The sequence below is a fragment of the Buteo buteo genome, chromosome 3 (assembly GCF_964188355.1).
Source record: "Buteo buteo chromosome 3, bButBut1.hap1.1, whole genome shotgun sequence".
Classification (NCBI taxonomy): domain Eukaryota; kingdom Metazoa; phylum Chordata; class Aves; order Accipitriformes; family Accipitridae; genus Buteo; species Buteo buteo.
In genome coordinates, this window is record NC_134173.1 from 72,681,729 (window position 1) to 72,708,322 (window position 26,594).

General features: G+C 40.6%; 1 protein-coding gene across 1 annotated transcript in view; it reads right to left on the minus strand.

Annotated features, from left to right (window-relative positions):
• The window catches only part of FAM135B (family with sequence similarity 135 member B), a 214,094-nt gene that overhangs the window by 168,821 nt on the left and 18,679 nt on the right, over window positions 1-26,594 (minus strand). The window lies entirely within an intron of this gene.

The following is a 26,594-nucleotide window of genomic DNA, read 5'->3' on the forward strand; positions in this document are numbered from 1 at the left end:
CAGATCCTTCCAGCCCTCTACAGTAATGCTCTGGCTCCCAGGCAGTTCGTCCCCAAGATGAATACACCAGTCTATTTGCCTCTTTCATTACAGAAACCATTCTGTGTTTGTGATGACTTGTGCTCCACTCTCTACATTTTCAAAAACAAAGACAGAAATATAAACCATTTAGACAGAAATATAAACTATTTAAAGTGCATACTCAATGTTGATGGCATACCATAAAATGGCATAACGAATTTCTGAGCTTGTTCATTACTGATTTCCTACTATTTCCTACCTCTGATTTGCCTTCTTGTTTGCTCAGTAGTGAGCTGCTTGCAAGAATTTTTCGCTGCTTTCCAATACCTCTTTGTGCTTTAAGCAACTACTTTAGAGCTTTAGTTTCATTTAACTGCTGAGGATTTTCTTCCTTGTGTATTTTTCCTCATCAACTGACACAGAAATTCTGCTTCTACAGAAAAGTTCATCTGGGCTTGACTTGACTTTCAGTGAAATCAAGGACAGGTTGAATGTTAAACACAGCTTGTGTTTTGTTGGTGAGCATGTCAAACCAGGTGTCAGCAGAAGGGAAAATGCTTCTCTCTTATACCACAAGGAAGATGACAGAGAAGCCAATATACAGCTGGGAAGTTCATATCAGGCAAAAGATGATACTACAAAGATAACAACAACAATAACAAAGTATAATCATCTTTTTGAATCTAAAGGTAAGTACCTTTCTAAGAGCCATTTAGTGGATTATCCTAAAATCCTCAATATCAGCATGTAGGTGAGTTAATCCAGGGTTGGGGGAAGTCCCCAGGCAGAAAAAGAAAAAGAACAACATCAAAAAAAAAGAGGAAAAAAAAGAGAGCAACAGAGAACTGTAGAGGCACAGCTGAAAGTACATATGCACACACAGGGACATGTATCTCCTCTCTGCTCACAGAGCAAAACAACTCACCTCTCACCCTATTTTAACCAACAAAAGCAAATCTGATCTGAGAAGCATTCTGCAGTAGGAGTATAAAAGTGATAATTGAAAGTTTATTATGTAACGCTTGGCAAAGCTATTTCCTATGGCAATTTGATAAATAACTTGACTTTTCTGCCCGTCATAACCTCAGACATTTATTGCCTCATTTGCTATAACAAACGTTCAGTTATCTTTCAACTACCCAGCCTATATTTAACAGACTGTATAGGGGGAATGTTGCCACAGTAGAAAAAAGCCAGGAGATGAGACTGGAAGTTCAGGTGGTGGGAGAGACAACAGCTTTCCAGAGAACTGCACCCATCTTACATAAGAAAAGCTGTTTAATTTAAGCAGAAATCCTGCTTCAACAGGCTTGGGGTCCTTTCTGCTGATGGAGTTTTTCCTCACTCTTTCCCAGCTACTGGAAAAGCAGAGACCCACATCTCCACAAAATACCATAGGGCAGCCAGAAGAAATCATTATGGGTCAAGTCACTTGGCCTGTTGAAATGAAGTATTTATTGCCTTATTTACTGCAAGCCAGTTCTTGCTTAGGCAAGGTGATCTTAGGCAGCAGGGCTAAGAATTAGGAGGGGGGAAATCCAGGATCGGAGTGGATTGTAAGCCTCCACAGCAGTGGGATTTTTACAGCCAAAAGGATAAACAGAACTCTTGCAGCGGCTTGCTACGCATCCTCCCTTTGGTTAATGCAGGCTGACACTGCCACCGGTTTGAGATCTCTCTGCTGCGATGAATTAATTGCTTGGAAGCACAGGGCTATGGGGAACACTGCCGTGGTGGAGCGGGACAGCGTTCTCCTCCTCCCCGTGGGTCACCAAGGCAAATGTGTCCCCAGCCAGCAATACAAAATACATACTACAATGTTGAGAGCATTTTGGAGAAGAGATGGAAAGATATCCTGATGATCACTTGAGAACCATGGGGAAAATATTGCCATCAGAGGACAGATCCAACTTCAGTGAGGTTGGGTACCTCACTCACTGCAACCCACTCCAAGCGCCAGGTATTTGTGATCACCAGGCGTACGTGCCATCTGCAGGGCAAGGCACAACCTCCCCTCCTCGCAGTGTCTCTGCGTGCAGGTGGTGATTATGAGACAAACCTGTCCCAAGTCATCTCCCAGTCACACTAAGTGACACCCTTGGCACCCATCCGGGCAGCACCCAGAGCTGTAGCATCCTCCACATCTGGAGAGGTTTTAGTTTTTGTATAAGGAAGTGAAATGGAACAAATTCCAAAGGCAATAAAAAAGAACTTGAAATTTACAACAGAAAGCAGATAAGACTCATGAAAGGGGAAAAAAAAATACACGGAAGATGATTGTAGTGTAAAACATCAGTCTTGTGGTTTTCAGTGTCTCCTTTGGTGCTTGGGTACCTCCAGCAGCTGAGGAAAGATCAAAGGACCCCAAATAGACCGATGGATTATAATGTCCTATGGAGCCAGTATTAGAAGTTTATTCTTTGGTCTGCATTTCTCTGATATTATTCTAATTAGCTGTATTATGATGGTGGTGCCTAGAGGCTCAATTATTTCATTTCACCAGGGATGGCTGCTGTATTAATTTTTAAACAGTACGTTTTAAATATTTACCAAAGTTGTTAAGAACCTGCGATGAGATGCCAAGAGATGCCAAGACCCTTCTTATCAATAGGAAGTGCTCCACTGTTTTTAGCAAAGTTCTGCTTGTTTTATTGTTCAACCAAACTCCAAAACTTAAAGGGAAATATTAACATGTCTTATTTTGTAATACCTCTCCAACCTGAAAAATTTGTGATGTGTTTTTTTCTATTTATTTTATTTACACACTTAACCTGGAGACATTTACTGCAAAAGACTTAATTCTTTCAGTGAAAAATTCCACACCCTGGATTAAGAGAAGGGAGAGGACAAAGACTTAAAAGAGGAAATGGTGAAAATGTGATTATTTTTCCAAATATTTGGCTCTTTTCTTGAAATTCCAGATCTCAGATGCAACTGGATACAGGAATGTTCATCTCCTGTTACACAAAGGCAAGACAGGAAAAAAAAAAAATTTAATTTTCAAATTTTTAAAGGAAAATTATGAAAAACACAGAATTATTTAATTCTGAAGTTCAAAAACAAGTTGACAAATAACAAAATGTTTATATATTTATATGTATATACTTCGATCAAACATTTGAACAGGTGCCCAGAGAGGCTGTGGGATCTCCATCCATGAAGATACCCAAAGTTCACCTGGACAAGTCACTGAGCAACCTGACCTAACTTTGAAGGTGGCTCTACATCAAGCACAGGTTTTGTCTAGGTGACTTATAGAAGTCATCTTAAATCAGGCTATGATTCTATGTATATAAATGATAAATTATTTTGGAGGACTTTCAGTGAAATTACAAAGTGTGGAGTAAATCTCCAGGAAGGAGACCCATTTGGTCAATCCCTCCTGCAGGCCCGAACTTCTCTGTACATTTACAGATGCAAGCTGAGAAAGCAACAGATGCAAGTACATGGCTGAATGGGGACCCTGCGCAGTCCCCTGATCACATTCTTCATAGACTAGATCCAAACAAAGCAATATTAAGTCATTTCTCAGAGATAAAGGTTGGATTTTGAATCAGAACCAATGCTGAATTTTGGTTTCCTATGAAAGACTTTCAGTGGAACAAACTTGGGAGAGGTTTTTTTCTTCTTCTTTTTTGAGAGGCACAGAGTAGTTGTTGTTGTTGTTGCTTTAGAGTGAAAGGAAGCCTCTAATACCTTTTTTTTTTTGAAACAGGTGATTTTGGCATCGCTGATGTGTTCCAGTATGTTTCAGTTCTGTTGTTTATTCTTCCCCCTCAGAGCAAAATTTCATCACAATCAACACCTTCTTGTAAAATTGCTACCTTTTTTTTTGATAAAAGCAGCATTTCCCGATAGGAAAATATTTCATCTCATTTTTTTCCTCCAGCTTGATCTGTGGTATTTGTTCGGCATGTTTGTGGTGGGTTGACCTTGTCTGGATGCCAGGTGCCCACTGAAGCCTCTCTATCACACCCCCTCCTCAGCTGGTTGGGGAGGGTGAGAAAATAAGATGGAAAGCTTGTGGGTCAGGATAAGGACAGGGGGAGATCACTCAACCAATTACTGTCACAGACAAAACAGAATTGACTTGGGGAAAATTAATCTAATTTATTAGCAACCAAATCAGAGTAGAATAATGAGAAAATAAAAACTAAATCTTAAAACACCTTCCCCCCACCCCTCCCTTCTTCCCAGGCTTAACTTTACTCCTGATTTTCTCTACCTTCTCCCCCAGTGGCACAGGGGGAAGGGGAATGGGGGTTGGGGCCAGTTCACCACACGTTGTCTCTGCCGCTTCTTCCTCCTCAGGGGGAGGACTCCTCACTCGTCCCCTGGTCCAGCGTGGGGTCCCTCCCACAGGAGACAGTCCTTCAGGAACTTCTCCAATGTGAGTCCTTCCCACAGGCTGCAGTTCTTCATGAACTGCTCCAGTGTGGGTCCCTTCTACAAGGTGCAGTCCTTCAGGCACATACTGCTCCAGCGTGGGCTCCTCTCTCCATGAGGCCACAGGTCCTGCCAGGACCCTGCTCCAGCGCGGGGTTCCTGCGGGTTCCCAGCCTCCTTTGGGCATCCCCCTGCTCCAGCGTGGGGTCCTCCGCGGGCTGCAGGTGGAGATCTGCTCCCCCGTGGACCTCCCTGGGCTGCAGGGGGACAGCCTGCCTCACCAGGGTCTTCCCCACGGGCTGCAGGGGAATCTCTGCTCCGGCGCCTGGAGCATCTCCTCCCCTCCTTCTGCACTGACCCTGGGGTCTGCAGAGTTTGTTCTCTCACATATTCTCACTCCTCTCTTCTGGCTGCTGTTGCACAGCATTTTTTTCCCCTTCTTAAATCTATTCTCCCAGAGGCACTACCACCATTGCTGATGGGCTTGGCCTTGGCCAGCTGCGGGTCTGTCTTGGAGCCGGCTGGCATTGGCTTTGTTGGAGATGGGGGAAGCTTCTAGCAGCTTCTCAGAGAAGCCACCCCTCTAGCCCCCCCCCACTACCAAAACCTTGCCATGCAAACCCAACACAACATTCTATTCCATGCACAGTAACTGTGATATCACTGTGCCATGGGCACTAAATAAAAATGAAAATAAACTAAGGACAAAATGCTCATCTAGCCTGAAGCAGTGGAGATGCAGGGAAGTCAAAAGAGCTATGCTCAGTTACACATATGAAGGGCCAAACCTGCAAAGCAACATACCAGATTTGTAGCGACACCTCAAAACCAGTCACTTTTATCTATTAAAATACTTCCATCTTGACTGTTCACAGGAAAGACTTCTCACCTTCTTATTCAGCTCTGCAGAGTCACACCTCACTTATTTCCTTCTCTGCTTATCTAAGTATTTCTCTTCATATGCTATTTTAACATCAACATCCTTAAGCTAATATTTTGGGCTTTCTTGGTTCACAGATGAGAAATTAAGTGGGTCTGGTAGGATTGAGCATTCAACAGTTGAAGTTGAATGGTGCTAACCTCTGTGTTATCCTGATTGATATGTGCAAAGCCAAGGACCTGCACCTGCTGCTGGAAGCTATGGGTCCAGTAGAATATTAGCTTAACAAAGGTGTCACTCGGAGCACCCAGGATTTACACAAAAGGCAGGTGAAACCTTTGACATCCAAGTTCCATCCTCTTTTTCTGCAATAAGGAACTTCTCTACAACAATATTCTCTGTCTACAGAAAAATCTTCATAAATATCCAAGGATCACCTTATATACGAGACAGAGTTGATTACATCAGCCAAAATATTTAGTTTAGATTTTAATGGGCATAAGTTGCAACAAAGGAAATTATGATCAGATGGAAGAGAAATATTCTTCTCTCTGCGGGTGGTTGTACACTGGGAACTTGCCCAGAGAGGTGGTGGAAAATCTACCCCTGGAGATATTTAAAACTCAACAGGACGTGGCCCTGTGCAACCTGGTATACCTTCAGAGGCACCCCTGGTTTGGGCAGGGGTTGGACCAGATCATCTCCACAGGTCCCTTCCAACCCAAATTAGTTGTTAATTATATGACCAACTTTTGCAGTCCTTTGCAGCCATGCTATGGATGACAGACGGTTTAATCTAATCATGATTCCTATTTAAACTGACTATAAATCTACAGCATAAGGATGATCCCCTCCCGAGAGACATAGCTAAATCAGGGCATTTAAGACTACACATCTGTGTTGTTACAACAGGAAGGATAAAAGGGGAAAGGGTACCATGAAGTGCCATATTTGCTGGCATATGTAGAGAAATGTCATCAACTGTAGAGAAACTCAACAACTGTAGAGAAAGTCATCAACAGAGCTATTGTGGCTTTTTCTTCAGGGGCAAGAATATTTCAGAGCAAAAATTCAATGCATAACTCATCAGTCATAACTGTAAGAAAAAAAATCCTCAAGTGTTATACAAAGGCTGTCAGGTCCACCTCCTTGTTGTCCTTTTCTTATACCCCAGGACTCTGCAATGTTGAGATTATAGCATGAGAACAATCAGACAAACAAGATGGGCTGTAGGTACTATCTCAAGAGGGAAGTAGGTGGAAGCTCTGCAGCTCTCTGAGCTTTCATAGCAGGCCCCTGACAAACACCTACACAGAGTTGCTCACGACTGGGAGACTCACAGCTTTTACCGACCCACCCGAACCACTCCATGCTTCTCAATCCTGCAGGCCTGGGTGCAGAAGGGTAAATGAAGCAGTGCACGCGTGGAGAGCAGAGGGAAGAGACGAGGGGAGCCCAGGATGGAGGTGAGCACTGTAGGCTGGTGGTACAACAAGAACTGGAATCTTTGGCCTGGGAGGTCCAGGGGTCAAGATATAAAGGGGATGGATTTGAGGATGCCCAAGCCAAGGTACCCTTCTCATTCCTTGCCTCATATTGCCCATGTCCACAAAGTTACAAAGTTAAGTGTAAAAGTAGGAGTGGAAGAAATGAGACCAAAAGACCTGATGACATTGGTATGAGGCAGACTAGAGAAAAAGACTGTCAGGGTTGCAAACTTAAATGCATACCTGTGCTCATACACCGCAGCAATATGTTGAGCAATTAATAGTCAGGGTCAGCCCTTTCTGCAAAGTTTCTCCATAGTCTTAAATCACTTTCTGCATTTATATTTTGAGTCTAATTTAAAGAATATTGAGAGGTGAAACCTGAAAATATTGACTAGTAGCTGTCATCTCCTTACTCAGCAGAACTTGGTTTTAAAACTGTAAGAGTGTGTTAGCTCTGAAATCAAAACAAAGAGTAAATGTGTTAATTGTAAATTTACTGTTTTGTCCACTGCTACCATCCATAGACTGGCCTTTGCAACAGAAAGATGAACACCTTTTTCCTGGGGTCTCCCTAATATTTGTGTTGTGAAAGAGGTGAACAAGCAGAAAGATTGTAAAGAAGGATGAATGGGAAGACTGGAAGAGGATGTAAGTTTACTGGCTGGGTAATATAAAGATCAACCTAAATGAAAATGTTGTTCCTCTTGTCACCCTATCCTTCCCCACTTTAAATGCATATAGGAATAAATATAAAACTTATATCAATATTTTAAAAACACTAGGTGAAAACTTTTTTTTCTCTTCTCCAGGGCAGTTTTATTAAAGGCAAGAGCCTTATTTCATAAAAAAGAGGAGAGAAGAAAGTTAGATCAGTGTCATTTCTCATCCCAGTGGCTAGGTCACTGCCGAGAGGCAGAGTGCTCACCTTTATATCCTCCATCTTCCCAAACCAGAATGGGGAGCCCAGTACTCACTGTCCTCACAGTCCTCTAATCAGGGGGAAATTCTAAGATGATTCATCCCGACTTTTGCCCAGTGGCTGTGTTCCAAAGCATACAAATAATTAAAAACTTGATTAGTCAGAGAAAATTTGCCTGCAAGTGGGGGCTAAAGAATTTGGAGAGGGTGCAAGAGACATTGGCTCCAACTGCACTGTCATTAATGGGTTTTTTTTTTCATACAAAATATGACAATTTAAATAAATCAAGAAAGACCCATTCTAAAACTGAAAACCCTCTACAACACTGGCAAACCTCTCTCCTGGGAAATGGGAGATTAATTTCTGCTTCGGGTAGTCTTCTCTAGTGATCAAACCACCCAAATAGAGAATTTAAAATTCCTAAAATCTCATGGATGGTACTTGAGCTTTGATGTTACTTAACTTTAAATGTGAAGGGAGGTGCAGGGGCTGCAGCTGCAACAGCACTGCAGGCAAACCAGAGTTTTTCTGAAGTCTCTTTGCTCACCTCTCCTTTCAAGAGCTTCTGAACACCTGCAGCTTACAGTAACTGCAATTTGTGGAAGCCCAGCTAGTCTGGAAATCAGCCTTTATGTCCACACCACAAAGTACATTAAAATGAAGCACACTGGTACTTTAACATCAGCAAGTCACCAATAATCTAAGTAACTAATAATTACTGAAAACGAACTGTATACAGCCTGCCTGAAAGTCTTCTATTGCTGAAGTATGCATGTGCCAAGCAAGCAAATGCCTAACCCCTTCAACACCTCATTTAGCTCAATACACTATCTGCACATCTGCTTTTTCAAGTAGCTATTAAACAAATTATATTGTGGTACATACTTTTTTTGAAACAACCCACCAATTCAGAACTCATTCCTATCCCTCTGTATAATTTTTGTGCCAGGAAGAGATTGAAATACCAAAATATCTGTTTTAGGAACTATTCACTGTTGCTAAGAGGACATCAACACAACTGTTAGCCAGCAGCAGTCATGGCAGAGATTAACATTTCAATGGATTTTTGTAGCTTCATAATCTAAATCGAGGGAACAATAGAAGCTATTTTCTTTTATTGTAAAAATCTTCCATTAGTAATTCAAAGTCATTTAGTCAGCTGAACTGACATTTCTTCTAAACACATCCACCAATGAGCTGGTTTTGTGCAGTCAATATATCGCCATTAGTCTCAGTTAGGAAATAAAATGTGGTTTTCAAAACAGAACACAACCACTCATGTTCATTATAACAGGCATGTAGCTACCTGCCTAACAAATGTCTGATCACATAAACTCTAACATAGACAAGACTACTATGTGTGCAGAGGAACAGTACGGTGCATAAATTTCCATTCCAACTAGTGTGTACCTGCACATGACAAATTTTCAAAATTTCATCATGTAAATTTACTCCTTGTATGTATCCCCAGCTGCCAAGGTTGTTCAGCAATGCATTTTGATACTGCTTTAAGGAGAACACTCTGCAACTTCAGATTTGTACAGTAAAGCATTTATTCATTTACCTGAGTTGAAATCATCTGTGGTGTGGTCAGGAGGCAATAACTTTCCCCCAGAATTTTTAAGCATACTGGTGCTTTCCTAGCAACACTAACCACTGGACATTAAAGTGCTAAGAGCTGTAGACTGCAGAGCAAAGTGTTGAATTTGCCTTTTCCTGCACAAAGCAAACATCACGCTGCTCACTCATGTGAAAGCTTCTCTTAATACAGTCATGATCTATGATATAAAAACTTTCTGCTTAATAAAGTACTTACATTTCACCCTAGTTAGGCAGCATTTATTTAAAAACAGGGAAATATTTGAGAAGATAAAAAGGTCAAAGAGAAATTTCTTTCTTTTATTAAAAGTGGAGGAGGATAAAGGAAAACCTGAAAATGCACAAGGTGTCATCTGACATGTGGATGATTCCCCCATCTGTGAATTTAGCTCTATAATCTGCAGCCATCTATTCAATAATATTACCACTGAGCTCAAGTGGGAGCAATGCAAGGCTGAGTAGGATATGAAGCTGGGAATGGACAAAGTCTCAAAAAAATCTTATAAGAAAATGACTACAAACAGGATCATAGGAGCACCTTTTTGTTTCTTTGTTCTGTGATGGGTCTGCTGTTATTGTTCTTTCTTTATTGTTTAATTGCCATCTGAAGATTTAATAACCAGACATTTGGTTTAATGGGAAACAAACAAACAAAAACTTTAAAAACAGGAAAGAAAGTATTTTCATGGTCAACACCACGCTTGGGAAAAATGTTGTTAATTTTGGAGGGTTTGCAATAAAAGCATTCTAATTTTTAAGTCCTAGTTCATTTTTTCCTGTTGCTACATGAAAGATTGAAATAAGCAACCGCTACACTGAAAAGAAACCCAAAATACTAAAAAAAATATTTAAAAAAACCAAACACATAATGTGATCAAACTTTAAGAAATTGATTTTTCTTCCCTTTTTTAAATTACAGAAACACTGCTAGTTGTCTACTTCAAAATCCCAAGACCAATAAGCCAAGACAGTAAACTACAGGAAATGTTAATATTGGCCCAGCCTGAGCTGCAGGAACAAGATATGAAAGATATCATCTTCCTTCAATGCTGGTACACATGAAAATTGACCTTAGGAGCTGTATTTTGTTGGCCAGCATACATATGGCACAACCTGGGTGAATGGGATTCTTTACAGGATGAGAAACCAGTTGTTGTTTCCCTCTTTCCCCATGCTAAAACCCTCCCTCCACCCTGAGGAAATGCTGCTTCTTGGTTTGATGAGTCAGAAAAGACAAAAAAAAAAAAAAAATTAAGATAAATTCTTCCTTTCCAGTGCATTATTTTGGATGTGAGAAATCAATATTCAGCCATAGACTGAATCTGATCTAGCAACCTCAAACCCAATAATCCACTATTGATGCTTCAATCAGGACTTCAGTAAAGAAAGCTCAGGTTTAGCCCAGACACTAGGTACTGTGTCAACCTGGCATACAAATACAGTGATATATGTCTAGACATTTAACCAGCAAAGATGAGAGCTGAAATACCAGGGAGCAGTCTTGAATCTGAAGTACCCAATGTAATTCAGTTTTAGGTAAATTCATGATTAAATTCTTAATCTTGCTATACCCAGTCAACAGCCAAAAGCAATGAAGCAGGTCCCATCCCTCCTTTCCAGGGATTTTCACACTAAAATATATTAAGTTCTTATACTTTGAAACATATAAAATTCCAGCTGAGTGGATTACTACACTTTACTGCAGCAAGAAGTGTACATGGGAGGTATCTACAATGCTGTACTTTGTGAAGTCTGTCTTCATTCCTCTTTGCTAGTCAACAGCCCAGAATGTTTTGTCACTACAAAAAGGTGGCTAAATGTTTTAATAAGAAAGAGTATTTTCTTTTTCCTCAGGATGGAGAGGGAATCACTGGGTATCTAAAGATTGCAACTAAGATATGAAGATATATTACCATTGAAGGATTTCCTTAGTCAACAGACCACAGACACTGGAAGACTAGAAATCCCAATGGCAGGGCTGATGTTAATTCCAAATACGGTTATTAAAAACTGAAAGAAGACATATACCTACCGACACACGCATGCGTACACAAGGACACATGCACAAAATTATACACACATGTCGAGTTATATAAATGTGACTGCAGGACAATTCTCTATATCAGTTCCATGCTTGTTGCTTGGATGATGATATCTAATGGGAAAATCTATATGTCTAGAAGACCACTTTCCTCTTGTTCGTGAACATGGCTAGCAATCCCCACATCAGGCCTGATAATAGTAGGGTTTTGTTCCTTATCGGAGCACATCCTTTGACACAGAGTGTCTGAAAATACCCCAAGTGCTTATTCGAAGCATAAAGAGAACATGAATGAAGACTTGTACAAACATGCCAAGTGCACGTCAACACTGAAAAGCAGACTGTGCAGTTTTAAGAGTGTTTTTTGTCATTTGTGCTGAAAACGCTTCAAATTGCAGCCAGTCACTATGCTGTTGTCTCATCTTTCACTTCACTGAGATTTAGTACTTGCTGCTGAGGGAGCACCCTTTTAAACTGCTGGCTCAAATCCAAAATCAAAAAGGGCACCCTCAAGTTTAATGATCCTGACAAATATGAACAATGTTGAAACAAGTTACAGAAGCAAAACCAGTAAGAAATCAAAATACATCTCTACTAAAGCCTAGGCTTCTGCAGCAAGCCTAGTCAGAACTGGATTCACTGCCTTTCTCTTACAAGAATTTCTCAAAACCAGCAGTGATCGCACAACTGTGATTACTCTTCCAAAATCACAGAGGAGTTTTCTGGCTTTGGATTTTTTTTTTTTTTTTTAATTTTTCCATTTAGTTGCTGTTAATAGGCATTCATGTCACTATCTGAATTAAAGAACATTAAAAGGAAATACTTCCTACAGGCAGAACAGTGAGACTTAATGTCAGCCCTTTGCTGCTTCTGGAAGGTCACTTTGTGGTTTTCCACTGAAAAATTCCTCTCTTACACACATAAGAGCTTTTATTTCATGGAGTTCAAACAGATCAGAAGAGCTGTCTAACAAACTACGTTTTTCATCATCATTAGATGATCTCCAAGGTGTCGTGTAGTTGTCTGATGCTATTGAAGACTAAAATGTTTCAGCTATTCTTGAACAGAAGATAAAATATAGATGCATGGGGCTGGTTGCCTGATGTCTCTGAAGATACGTTTCATTATTCTGTATAATTTGGACTTTCTAAGGTTTATGTACAGAGATATCATGTTTTCATAACTCAGCTGAGAAGAAATGAAATTATTATCTGTCCATTGCCTGCCAGTATAGAGTGGATTTTCATATATAGCTAGGGGTAACTGCTGGCACTCTTGGATGTTGATAAGAACTTGGAAGGAAATAATTAGCCAAATTTCCAACAAAAGGAAACTACATAAAGGCTTAAAAGTCCTGTGAACTCTAAAAGAATTTTCCCCTGTCTGTGAGTTTTGCCTCTGTTTTCCTCATAGTCACTTCAGCCATTGTACCTGGTCAAGAGACAGAGAGTCATTATAAGCATAATTTTTATTCACTAAACATTAGTGAATGTTCAATTCACTAACCGTTTTCATGAAATTACCTGATCTAGTTAGCTCTTGGATCTCTCCACCATTTGTTTCTTGGCTGGATCCACAGCAAACATGATCAGATCTTCAAATCTGTGCTTGCTGTGGTCCCTGTATCCTTTCCGAAACTTCATTTCACAGTCCCACTCTTGCATAGGTATTTGTTCATTACAGAACAGCCTGGCACCCTGCTCTCACCTCAGGGTGGAAGAATGATTCAATGAACGCTGTGCAACCTTGTGATACAAGAAATCTGAATTTGTTTGTGTTGTGACACAGTTTATAACTGACTTTGGATGAGTCATTTCTTTTATGTTTCTACTCCCTTTATAGAAAAAAAAAAAAAAACAAAAACAAAAACAAAACAAACAAAAACCCCAAACCCACAGAATAAATAGCACTCAGTTGGCTCAAAGGCTACAGTGAAATGCTTAGGCATGAGAGCTACACATCCCAGGAAAGTACTTCAAATGATAGTGTTTTTCTCATGCTATTCGAAACATCATCATCTTCCTCCAGCACACCAGGCAATTTGTGCTCCAGCAGCTTGCTGCTGGTACTGAACCACTTTCCACAAATGCCCACCAACCATTCCTACTTCATGCCACAAGTGTTTTCTTTAGCTCATATTTAACAAGACAGCTTTGGAATTGGCAAAGTGGAAACCTGGCTGAAGGGCTTGGACAATGGCTACCAACCTGCATTTATCCCTACTGCAGTCTCATGATTAGTTTTTCTAGACCTGAAATCTCTCCTCGAATACTTTTGAAACTCTTTTGCATAGCACTGATTACAGGCAGACAATGGGAGTATTTCAAAATCTTTAATGCTTCAATCAAGCATCCTTTTTTAAACCTTGGTGAAATATATACAAAACATTGCACACAGCATGACTGTTTATGGGAGGAACTAGGACCTGGTCAGTTTATCACTTCAGAGACAGATCTCCACTGGGATCTTCATGCTATTCTCTGCTAGAACTGTAGTTTTTCAATAGCTTCTGGCTGACAGCACAGCCAAACAGCAAGGAATTTTACAAAAAAAAAAAAAAAAAAGATTCTAAGTAGAAGAGCGGAAGATCATTTCAAAGGTTAAATTTGGTAAATTTTAATTAAGAATGATGAGCACAGAAGGGATTAATTCTATGCTGGTTTATATCCATACAACCTGACCAACTCTGGTAGGAAGGGATGAAGAGCAGAACTAGATTTTTTGAAGATAGGGAACAGAGTGCCTTATGAAAAAGTCAGGTTCCCCCAGGATCAGTGTCTCTAGTAACAATACACAATGAGTTTGAGCAGCAGTAGTTTCAAAGAAGGGTAACAATCTGCATTCCTATTAAATGCTTTCAGCTATAAAAATGCATCAGCCTCTCTCAAAAAAAAAAAACACCAAACAACAACCAACCCTGAACATGCAGATGCAGTGCTGAATCTGTAGTGAGCTTTACTTGCAACAGAGTAGGTTCTATATTAAAACAGAGTCCCTGTCCCAGGAAATCTATGGGTCTCCAGTGGGGTACATCTGAGAACTTCAGGAACTTTCTGTCTGTATAACATCAGTGTGAAGTGCCACAGATCAAGGAAGCTTCGGTAGACAGAGGGTCACAGGAATGTTACTGGACTTTGGATCAAATGATGCAAACCATAGGTACTAGAGATTGCCAACACTGCTGAAAAACAGCAATGCAGTGGGACACAGGGTGATGTGGGACAAAGTAGTCATGATATGACTACTGGTCATACCACAGTATTAAGATTACATGGAATACCCACAAAAAGATATTGAAAGTGAACATGGAAGACCCACTCAATAACACCATTGAGACAAAGAGAAAGAGCTGACTATGAAGCACATACTACCATGTAATGATGGAGAATATTTAAAGAACCTTTTCATATGGGATTCAGCTCCATATTCGGACATGTGAATTTAGGTGTCTACGTGTGCACCCAGGTACTTTCCCCATTGCAGTCAATAGAATTGGGGGAGCCTGCAGAGTTTCCAGTGCACTCAAATGGGAAAATCAGAATTTCAGCCGGTCAGCTGAGTAGACTGTTTCTCAGTCTCTCATTATTTCCAAGAAGTTCAATATTTTTGAAACTCTTTATAAAACCCTTCATTTTTCTAGTAACCCATTTGAAATTAGAATATAGTATTCCAGTAGTAGTCACTGAGCCTCAGTAAAGACTTAATACTTCCTTCCCATTGATATTGGTAGTCCCCCTCGCACAAAGTCCAACAGAATACAAAGCCACTTATTAAAGCCTGGATCTTTATATTTGTATGTGAAAATATTTGGCCTATTATTATTATTATTAACAACCTTCCTGAATGTATTCAAACATCACACCAAAACAAGTTAGCAGGTAAAGTGCTTTTAAAGTTATATAAATCACAAATCATATTTGTTAACTTAGCTGACCCTAATATGGTAATTAACATAGAATTAATCTCTCTTGAGGAGATATAAACCATATGAAATCAAGAAAATCTGGAATCCAGCCCAGCAAAAGGGTTATATAAAGAGGATGTACTGAACCATTTAGTCAACAACTTTTCACTAATCTTTTAAAAGAAGGTTCTAAATGCTAAATTTTAAAGTGCTAGAATAAACTAAAATCTGAGGACTTTATTCCTAACCCCAGAAAACAGAATCTTAACTACATCTTCAGAAGGAGATAATTTCATATGGATAAACATTGTTCACAGGTTAACCATCCTTTTTGCTAGGGGATTTCGTCAGCTAGGAAGATTCATTCCTTTAAATGAAAAACAAACAAACAAACAAACAAAAAAAAAACAAACCCACCAAAAAACCCAAACAAACCAAAACCCAGACAGATGCTGTCAGTCTTACTGTAATGGCAGGGAACAAATCTGGCAAGAGCAGCTAGTGGCCAAATCGTTGACTCAGTCTCTCTTGCAAAAAACTCCAGCTAAAAGCTGCAGAACAGAGACAAGCAATTGGAAAGAGATGCATAACCTGGTTTTAAAAATAAAAACAACATGAATGTTCCAAGGAAGGGGAATAAGTTAATCAAGAAATGAGAGCAATGAACAAAAGAAGAAGGGTTAAGGAGAGAAAGAGTCCTCTGCAGGAGGACCCACAGCCTCACACAGAGAACCCATAATCTCAAAAGCGATGAAAACTGAGCAGGTAATTGCTAGTCTCCACCCTCCATAACTTCCAGGTACTTTTCTGTCAGGGAAGAGGGCTCATGCTTTATTCCTTTGCAATCTTTGGACCTTCAATTTCTTTGAAGCTCTAAAAATGTTGAAATGTGATCCTGAGATGAGCATAAATAAGCTATGGAGGAAACTTAAATGAAACTGAAGTCTAGAAGTATCACACTGCAGGACTGTATCACTAGGAAGAATGTAATTGCGCGCACAGCTTCAAGTTGACAGGGCACCATCCAAACCCACTTGCCTTAAGAACCTTTGTAATTCAAAGCTGTGTTTCACACAACACATTGACGATGGTCCAAAACCAAGGCATGGCAGTTTTCAAACAGGAACATCTTGCTTTCTCCTAGTGCTTCAGAGGTCAAACTGACACAGAAGAAATTCGTCTTTCAAGAGACATATGGTTGCATCCTTCACAAGGCAACCAGTGATTTCTTATCTCCCCATTTTATTAACCCAAATTGGCATGGGCCCATTAGACAACACAGGAAGGAAGCATAAGAAAGCTATTAGACAGAGAAGCTGCCTTTTCATGCCAACAGTCTAAATATACACCCATTATCACTCACAAAGGCTAAACCCGTACCTCAATCCCCAAAAAGTCTAAGCAAAGCTATCAAAGGAAGCCTTAAAGATGCCTTAATATGATAAATACATTTAAATAGGGACATCTGCATTTTAAAACTTGTAGACTTTGTAAGGCGTGTACAGCAATTGGAGCTTTATTAGGCACTGAACAATTCCCATGTCATTTAGAACTCATTTTTGCCCTCAGCAAGCAACTCTTCCCCTTGCCTGTTTTAGAGCCTTGACACTAGGGGTCCATCATTCCTAGCATTTAACTCTCAAGGCTCTGACAGCCGAACATACTTAGTCTTATAAATAGAAAAACATTTGCGTCAGCCACTACACTATGTTAATTCCCTAAATTGCCATATTTTCATTACTCGTTATCAAACATCCCTTTCTCGCCCTCATCAGGGAATGATCTCTTGTGTAAAGGAGATAAATGTGGTTAACAGTCTAATTAATCTTCACGTTAGATCATATTTTCTTAGAAGGAAATACTTAAATCTGTGGAAGGCAAAGAAGGAATATCAATAAAATGGAAGCTCCCCCTTCCTAAAAAGACAGTTCAGTTTCTGTTCACTTACAGTGCTTCTAATTGCGATACTTCAGACATTAGTCCTTTCATCCATAGCATTTCCATTCCCATTTCTCAGGAGGAGCTTACAAAGATGATAGTTCTCCGCCTGTTAAGCCACACTCCCACCACAGTGGATTCCCATATGAACAGAAGAAGTTTCTTTGCTCCTGTGACTGGACAAACTTCCGTTGGCTCTTCCTGTTCTGCAGCATTGGGTAAAGTTTAAAGTACAAGCATTCATAATGGGTGGTCTCAGTGTTGCCACGTAACAAAAATTTAATTGAATTTTCTACCATATGTGGCTTAGTCTTACAATGAGTATGTTTATTCTCACTTACTGGAGGACCAGATAACCATATAACTATCAGGATATTTCACAGGGCAATGAATCATAGAAAGGTTTGGGTTGAAAGGGACCTTAAAGATCATCTAGTTCCAATTCCCCTTGCCACGGGCAGGGACACCTTCCACTAGACCAGGTTGCTCAACGCCCCATCCAACCTGGCCTTGAACACTGCCAGGGATGGGGCATCACAACTTCTCTGGGCAACTTGGTCCAGTGCCTCACCACCCTCACAGTGAAGAACTTCTTCCTTACATCTAGTCTCAATCTACCCTCTTTCAGTTTATAGCCATTACCCCTTGTCCTATCACTAGACACCCTTGTAAAAAGTCCCTCTCTGGCTTTCTTGTAGGCCCCCTTTAGGTACTGGAAGGCTGCTAGAATGTTGTCCCAGGGCCTTCTCTTCTCCAGGCTGAACAACCCCAACTCTCTCAGCCTGTCCTCATAGGAGAGATGCTCCAGCCCTCTGATCATCTTTGTGGCACTCCTCTGGATTCACTCCAACAGGTCCATGTTCTTCTTATGTTGGGGCCCCCAGAGCTGAACGCAGCAATTAATTTGTTAATAACTGTGCAGTGCTTTGAAGAGGTAAATAGCTGTAACTGCTGGGTACTATAATTAAGAAATTGCTAGATGCAGATAGACTGAAAAACAAAATTTCATATCTGAAATTACTACAGAGCTATTCACCCTCCATCTGTGGATACTGTTCTTGCAGCAGCTATTGATTGCATAGCAGTAAGCTTGAGAAGGCTTAATTCTGAAAAACTAGCAGGTGAAACGTTGGTCTTATTTAAGCCAATAAACACCTTGCCCTGACTTTAGAGTGTCACTATCTTGAGAAGCTAACTTTCATAGTGGTATTATTCTAGTTTAGGCACCAGCAGGTCATTCTAGGTATGCAGATTTATTTCTCAAGAAGCCACCTTATCTACACACAATGATTGACTAGAATCATTGGCTGTGTCCTTCTCATGTGCTTTAGTATTACTGCAGGGGGAAGGCAGGTATGAAAAAAAAAGCTTCTTTGCTTCCATGCCTGGAGATCAGTTTCAATAGCTTAAAATTCCTGGAACTAGTAGAAACTCTAAATTTTCTTCATGCTCATAGGTGGCAGTGAATATACTCATTGCAAATCAGACTTCATTTTTGCTTCAAAGCAGGCTCTGAACTCTTCACTTTGTCTCATATTCACCAATTTCATTAAAGTCACTTTGACAATTAATTGGACACAAAGTGCTGTCCCCTCGTTCTGCATTGGTCAACAGAGGATGGTGACTTGCAGCAAGGAGTGACTTGGGCAGGGATCAGCCTGGCTCACCACGGAGTCATTAATGATTTGCATCACTGATGGAGCAAGAGCAGCATTACTGTAGCTCAGACACTGTAAAAAAGTTATAAGGGAATTATGTACTATGGTCTACTGGGTTGAGAAATCCCAAAGAAATTCATCTATTCTTTACATCAAACCAGAGAGCTCAAACAAAATGTTGTCTCTCTAGACAAGAAATCAAGTAAAATCATCCTTCCACTAATGAAAAAATACCAAATTAGAGGCAATATGACTTGCCTTATAAGTCTTCTTCCAGGACAATGTGCAAAAACTGGTCTCACTGGTTGTGTATGGAGCATTTGTACAGTGAACTTGTTTGCAACACCTAAGAAAACAAAATCTGCTTTTCCAGACAAAACCTGATACTGAGGTCAACCTAGATGCATAGCAGCTCAAGTCCATTTGCAGTCTAGCCTGATTTTGGTGGCACAACACCCAGGGTAGAGAGACTGCAGGTTAATAGTGCAAACCCTTGCCTAAACTCACACAAGTGAATCTTCAGGGGATTAGACCTTTCTACCCACAATATGCTCCAAATCACTCTTCTTTGTTTTGCGATATTTCTTCATGTTGTCTGTCAAATATTGAGTTGGCACCACTGGATTCATTGCTCCCAAAATGCTTTTTCTCACATTTCTAGTAAAATTAAACAAATCTAAGCAACATCTCAGTTTGCTTTCAAAAATATGCACAGATCTACTAGTTTATTTGATTTTGTGGCAGTCAAAGAGATCTGCAGCCTCTCCCCAATCCCCAAAATAAATCATTGAGCTGAAAAACAGCATTTGAAGCATTATGGGTAAACAGTCACTTCTGGCAATACAAGCATGTGGAGCGCAGCCACAGAGTTTGGGTACACAGAAACCCAAGGCTCTCCAAGGCTCATTACAGCAGTAGGGAGCTTGCTGCAGAAAGAAGCAACTTCCAGCTTGCATGCAGGTAGGTAGGCAAAAAATAGATCCGGTTTGCTTAGCGCAAGCTTTCTTTGTGTTGGGAGAAAGCCACTAACATCTAGGAAAATTAAATGAAACAAAACAATCCTTTGCATAAAGAGATTCTGCCACAGGAGACTGAAGAAACACTCTGAAATACAGAGGTAAATTCACCATTCCTCATTTTTTGGTCAGCTATTGTTATAAAATGGACTACCCTGAACCGAGTCAGATGAGAGAGCATCTCAAGAAAACACAACTCAAACCTACACCACAGCATCTTTGGGGACATAGAGTGCAAAGGCCCTGATTCAACAGGAAAACAGCAGCATGAAGAAACCATTTTTTACATTGCAGATGCCCAAACAAAAACAGAAGAAACTGGATTATGCAGGTTCTCCACAGCTTTAGAAAGACATCTGAAGTACAGAAACCAATCAGTAGGTTTTTGGGGGGGGTTTAATAAGACTCATACTACTGAAGGTATCCTACGTTTCTTTTTCAGTTTGCACTGGAAGTTTCTTGCCTTAGTGCACTACAAAGACAGTAGACTGTTTTAAAGCTACATATGTTCATGTTCCTGTTGTCGTTCCAAGACAGAATTATCATCATCAACTTCACTTCGTAAAGGTTGTTAGCATTTCTGTGTCTTAACCAGACTAATTAAGGCTGCTTTTTCCTGAGTGGAAAGATCACAGTAAAAAAATAAACATTTAGCACCTACGCCTTACCTCCCAAATTTTCGTGTAATTTTGAGAAACATACAATGCTGTGTAGCAGTTAATATATTTGGAAAACTTGAGGGAGGTGCAGGTGAAATATTGGCTGAAGCACAATCAAACATGATAAACTACCTACCCCGAACCCTGGGTATTGCTACCACAATAAATAAATAAATAAATAAAATTGAACATGGATTCAAGGTAGCTCTTCACCAGAGATTCACTGCTATAAAATATAACAAGGTATTGTGTCCATCTTTCTTCCTCTGAAACTCTTACCACCACATCTCTAGGTATTTGGAGACAAACCTGCAGATCTGAGAGTAAACAGATCCAAGACAGTGAATAACTGATTCCTTTTCTCCATTTGACACCAATTGTAGTAATAAGGCCTTCGTTGAAAAATAAACAAGCTACATAATTAGTCTGCTATCCGAAGTCTCTTATATTCCTCATTTCAAGGAACATCAGTCACTCGCATCCCACATTACTTCCATTCCACTCAGGCAGCGTCCTTCTTAGTGCTATCACAGAGCATTAATTCTGTTAGAAATGCCAAATCACATAAGCAAAGTGAAACAGAATATTGTTTACAACAGTGTAAGGAATCCCATAATGTTTTATATTTCCTGCCTAAATTATATATATGTTTCCACTTCACATTTGAGCCTTGGCAGGCTCAAAATTATGCTTAGCAGCTCAGTTGAGACATCAGTTCACACCCTCACGAGATGCTCATGTAACTCCAAGTGAACCAGTCAGGTGTTGGAAGATAGCTTCCAGATCACAACTGCACAAGTCAAGGAACACAGCACACTTTATAAAAGCCAACTATTAAAGGATATCAGAGAGGAAAGGAAAGATATAATCTCAAACCTTAGGGGAATGCACACCGTTTAGCTATCACCATCTCCTGGCTGGCTTGCTGACTGATGACAAGAGCTACAGATGGAAAAGGTGGGAGGGAGTTAAAAGGAAAGCTGTCCAGCTCTTACACTTTCCAGACTGTCAACAGCTCTTCTCTGTTACTTTTTGTGAAGTTTTTTCAATTTCCCTAGGAAGAATTGTTCATAGCTTTAATTACTCTCAATTTAAGACACAACATTGAAACAGAAAACAGACACTGGAGGAGTTCTCTGCTCCTGAATTCAGTAAGGACCATGTCATTGGCTTCCACCAGCTTCACAGGGACCCTCAGAGAACAATTACAACAGGTCAGCACAATTTTGGAACAGCTTCTTTCAGGGCTCTGCAGTTCAAAGCTCGATTATGAGCCAGAGGAACCCATCTTTGTACAAGATCCACACGCTTCCAAAACAATGCCTGTTTCTCTAAGCTCCTCCAGTGACATTTTGTCCCAGTTTGAAACTCAACAATTCCCTCAGATCAGCCTGTACACCTAGGGAAATCTCACTAGAGCTAGATTTTAAATATGACATTGTTTTTCTTCCTTACCCTTTCCCCTCCTATCTTCAAAAGCCAGTTATGTGCAAACCAAACTGAAAAGAGAGTAATAAGGTTTGACAGAGATCTGAAGCCTAAGATAATATCTCACCAAGGCGTTAAGTCTCCCGAGCCTTTTGTAACAAATAAATGGCATACCGTAAAACACAAATGAGCATCACTGCAGCTGTGATTTCATTGTCCCGATGGGGGACCTGTGCCTGGCACGAGGCCAGCTACGTAATTCAATACTGAGAGAGAGCACACAAATGGACCTCGGGAGGAGGATCGATTTTAATGTAATCCCATCTACTAATCAAAAGAGACTGAGGAATTAACATTCGCTAGGAAACGTCTGCTCAAAGTTGTCATAGCTTATTGATAAAGATAGCTTTGTTTTAATTAAGATACAAAATGCCAATTCCAGGTCTAATTTTAGCTGCAAATAATCGGTTATTGATGATATGTCTGGCTGAATTCCTTCAACCTGCCGTGGAATGTTGTTTTTTTAACTAGATTGGCCAGCGTGGATTGGTTTTTCATGTGAAAGGAGACCACATTCTCATACTGTCTTCATCCTCCAGGCACAAGTTGTCCATAGTTTCTTATTTTCCCCATGTGAAATGCATTGTTGGCCCCATGCTAAACCTAACTGATGATTCTCCATCCACCGCTGTCTATCCACCTGCAGGACTGTATCCTGCTTTGTATATCCTATGACATGCTGAAAGCAGCAAGTCAATATGCACACCTCAGAAGGCCAGATGACATCTCAAAAACCCAAACAAGATGTGCCCAAAAAGGTTATCTCCTGCATTATCTCCTCGGAAAGAGCAGAAAACACTGTAGCTGGTCTAGGCTAGGTGAGTTTGCCAAGATAAGGAGAACTAACTTGCTTAAGAGTACATTCAATGACAAAGAATAAGGCCTATATCTTCTGAGCCCTATGCCTGACCCTCCCCATCACTCTTGAATATTACCATCTGTGAACACTAATCCTGTAAATCCTTCTGGCTGCTTTATCTTTCAAAAATACAAATCACACAAACAGCCATTTTTAGTGGAACATGGCAAACTGATGCATGCTTTTATGACCCACAGGAACTTTCACCCATCAGTGGGGCAGTGTTTGCAGAAGATGTCCACACAGATGGTACTTCTCCCTGTGCCTCAGAAAGCAGCTACCGACCAAGGCTTAGCTTCCCAGGGCTGACAAACCTCTTCTGATCTAGTGCTGTAACAGCCAAACAGCAGTTAGGCTGAGCAGCAATACATGGAAGGGCAGGGTGTTGTGCTGCAGTGGGGTGTACAAAATAATTTTCCCAGTTTCCTTCATTCTAGGTTGTCCTCGCTCAAAAAAAGCTGTAGAGTTTTGCTACAGATCAGACACAACACACCCTAGCCTCTGCAAGATCTTGGGCGCAAGCGAGGACCTTCTGACATACGTTCACTAAATCTTAGGCTCAGACACAGGTTCAGAACTCGCTTTTGCATCTGGAGTCTCCATCTGTAACAGGCCACGGATGCAGATAGTTTCATCACGTGGATCTTAAACACTGAAACTTGAACGTGTTTTCTGATTTGACTCAAATGACAGTGCATTCCAATTGCAAATGTTGGTGTTCAAGGAGCTACATGCAAGTAGTCAGACCAAGGAGCAGAGCCTAAATCCTACACTGCATGAGCTAAAACACATAGCCACACTGATCCTCTGCTGCTATCCCACTTCCATCATTCAGACAGGTTGCTTTCATGGTGTGACTTAACTTAAAAGCTCAGGCTTTACTTCTTTGACAAGCACTTGGTTGACTCCATCTCCCTGCTGCAGAGCTGTCAGTCCAAACTCACCCCTGCTCATTTCCCAGGCCTGCTGACAGCTCTTTATTCGTACCTTGCCAGTACAAAGTACAAGGCCTATTCCCCTCCCACCCACTTATTTGCAATCAGCTGGTGCAACTATGACTCATCCACTTCTAATACAGACTTCAGAGACCCGTTCAAGGAGTTTATTAGCTGATCTCACAGTAGCTGTAGCCTTCATAATTAGCTGCAACCATTTAGAGGGGAATAATTTTAAAGATTGCCATTTTCTTTCTCTCCTTTCCCTGGGTTTAAAGAGGATGGGGTCCTTCCAGGAGACAGATGAGAGCGGAGATAAGAACATGGTCCTACGTGGGAAAACTGGTCACCTCCCCAGTACAGGGGGTCTGGATGGTTAGAGCTTTTTAGGAGAAGAAAGAGATGAGAAAGAAAGCCCTCTTCCTATGGAGAGATGCTCAGATTTTGGAGAAACAGAGATTGGTTATAGGTTGGAAGGAAAGGGAATGAAGGTATGGACAGGGAAGCCAGTGAATGAAAGGAAGAACATGGATGATCCAGCTTCTTTTACCAGAAAATACAGCAATCTCAAGCCCACCTGAGATGAAGGGGCTACAGATATCAGTAAAAATATGATACTTATTTCTACATCACTTCAGTTGCTTTCAGGGACCTGTTCAATACTCAGAGCTAAACACATTTCCATGATTCAGAACTTACATTCTTCTTCCAGAGACAGAGACATCAAGCCAACTGAGGGAAGGAGTTGAGCATCTCTTACGAGACAAGCACAAGGATAGGCCCACCTCAAGATCATCCTTCCCAAACTGGACAAAAGGGGAGATGAAAGAGATTTGAGGGACAAGGAGAAGATACCCTCCAAAACCAGGGACAGGTCAGCACAGCTTTCTGTCTTGGCTAATGGGGAGAAAGACAAAAGGGAAAGCAAATACCTGGGAGCTGCGCCCTAGCAGTCAGCATGGTTTGCTGGGCTTAACACTGAGATGAAACCGAAACGTGGCAGGTTCCTACGCAGAGACAACAGAGATGAGGAGAGAAGAGCTGAGGGCAAGTCAGCAGGAGGCAATGGTCGGCACATGTCCATGAAACTGGAGATGGACAGGCCAACCCTATTACGTGCTGAAGCAACACTGAAGTCAGGACCTTTTCCACTCAGGGAATTATGCTTGGGATGATTAGCCTGAACCAGTAACGGCACAACACAATTGCAGAGAAGTGGTTATGAGATGATTTCCCTTGTTTCTGCAGCAATCTGTGGTATGGGGACATGGAGATAAAAGCGGGTCCAAGCATTATGAGAGGTCCTTTATATTGAGAGCTATTTAACATAACTCTGCCCCCATCTTACATGTCACCTAGGGGAGGTCATACAAGATGCTGGCAAAGAGGGAAAAGAGAGGGCACAAGCTGTTAAGGGTGTTTCTAAGCTAGAAGAAAAAAAAAAAAAAAGAAAAATGCCTACTGGAGCTTTGCTACCTTTAGCCTTCCTGTTTTATACACACCATCATGAACACTGTGGTTTTTAACAACTGCCTTTTACAATCACAGCTACATGATAATGGCAAATATTAAATCCTACTATGGCACAATGGGGATTTTTCTTGAGAAAGACACTGAATTTTTTAATCTACTGTGGTAAAGTAGATGGGTCTCCTTTGAGCCCTGAAGAAGAGATTGCTAATAATCAATTTATTATAGGGCAACTTCACCATGCACTTGGAAGAGGAAAAACTGTTTTCAGTTTTGTGTTCTGTTGTCACAAGTGTCTTATTTCTCTGTGTATATACTGAGCCCCAGCATTCTGCAGTGCCTTTATATTTCCTCCCCTCCATTTTTGGTATAGAGTTCAGTATTCTCTTTTTTATACATTGAACAAATGGAATTTTCACCATTACAGAATAAAATTTAAAAAAAAATTAACAGGTTTTTGGTTTTGTTTTGTTTTTTTTTTTTAAATCTTGCATAACACAGTATGCAGCACCAAAACCAGGCTTTCTGAATGCTTTTAGCAAGGAAGGCATTGTGACATTTAAAAAGCAAAGCAAAATACAGATAGCATTCTATGTACTAAAGTCTAGTGTTACGTGCACTATGACCTAACAATTTCAGCCCTGAAAAAAAAAGAACCAACCTACAAACATCTCTACATATGGATTGCAGTTAATGATGCAAGAAATAGATGTCGGAGTTCACATTTTGACTTCAGAACACTGGAGACAAACATGGCACACAGATAGACAATAGCAAGACCAATGACAGAAGTTTCAATGAAAAGTAAAATAAAAAATCCTGAAATGAAAAATTAGACAAACTGCATCTATGAGACAAACTGCAAGATATAGACTGGATGTGCGGTCTGTGAGATGGGTAGGAAATTGGCTAACAGGCCACACTCAGAGGGTGGTGATCAACGTTTCTGGTGACAGGCTGCAAGCCTGAGTAAATGTCACGAACTACATTGCTGATCTTAAAACCAGGAATGAAAACCCTTCCCCATCCAAGGAGCAGTTTTTCCATTGACTTCATAGGAGCTGAGAACATCAGTACCTGGCCCTTCAGCTAAGGGATTTTCTACATTCACAGCTGAAATAACATACTCGTTCTACTCAAACCCAAAGCACAGAAAAGTATTCATATCACTAATAATTCTTGTCACCTGCTTCTGAAGCCTTCTACTTATGATGTGGACTCCATAGGAGTCAACGACCAGATTACAATGCACTATTTTAGGAGATGCCATGCCATGCTTCTGGTAAGACATTGTAATGTTTTGGAGAGCACACCCATGGGACCTATAGCAA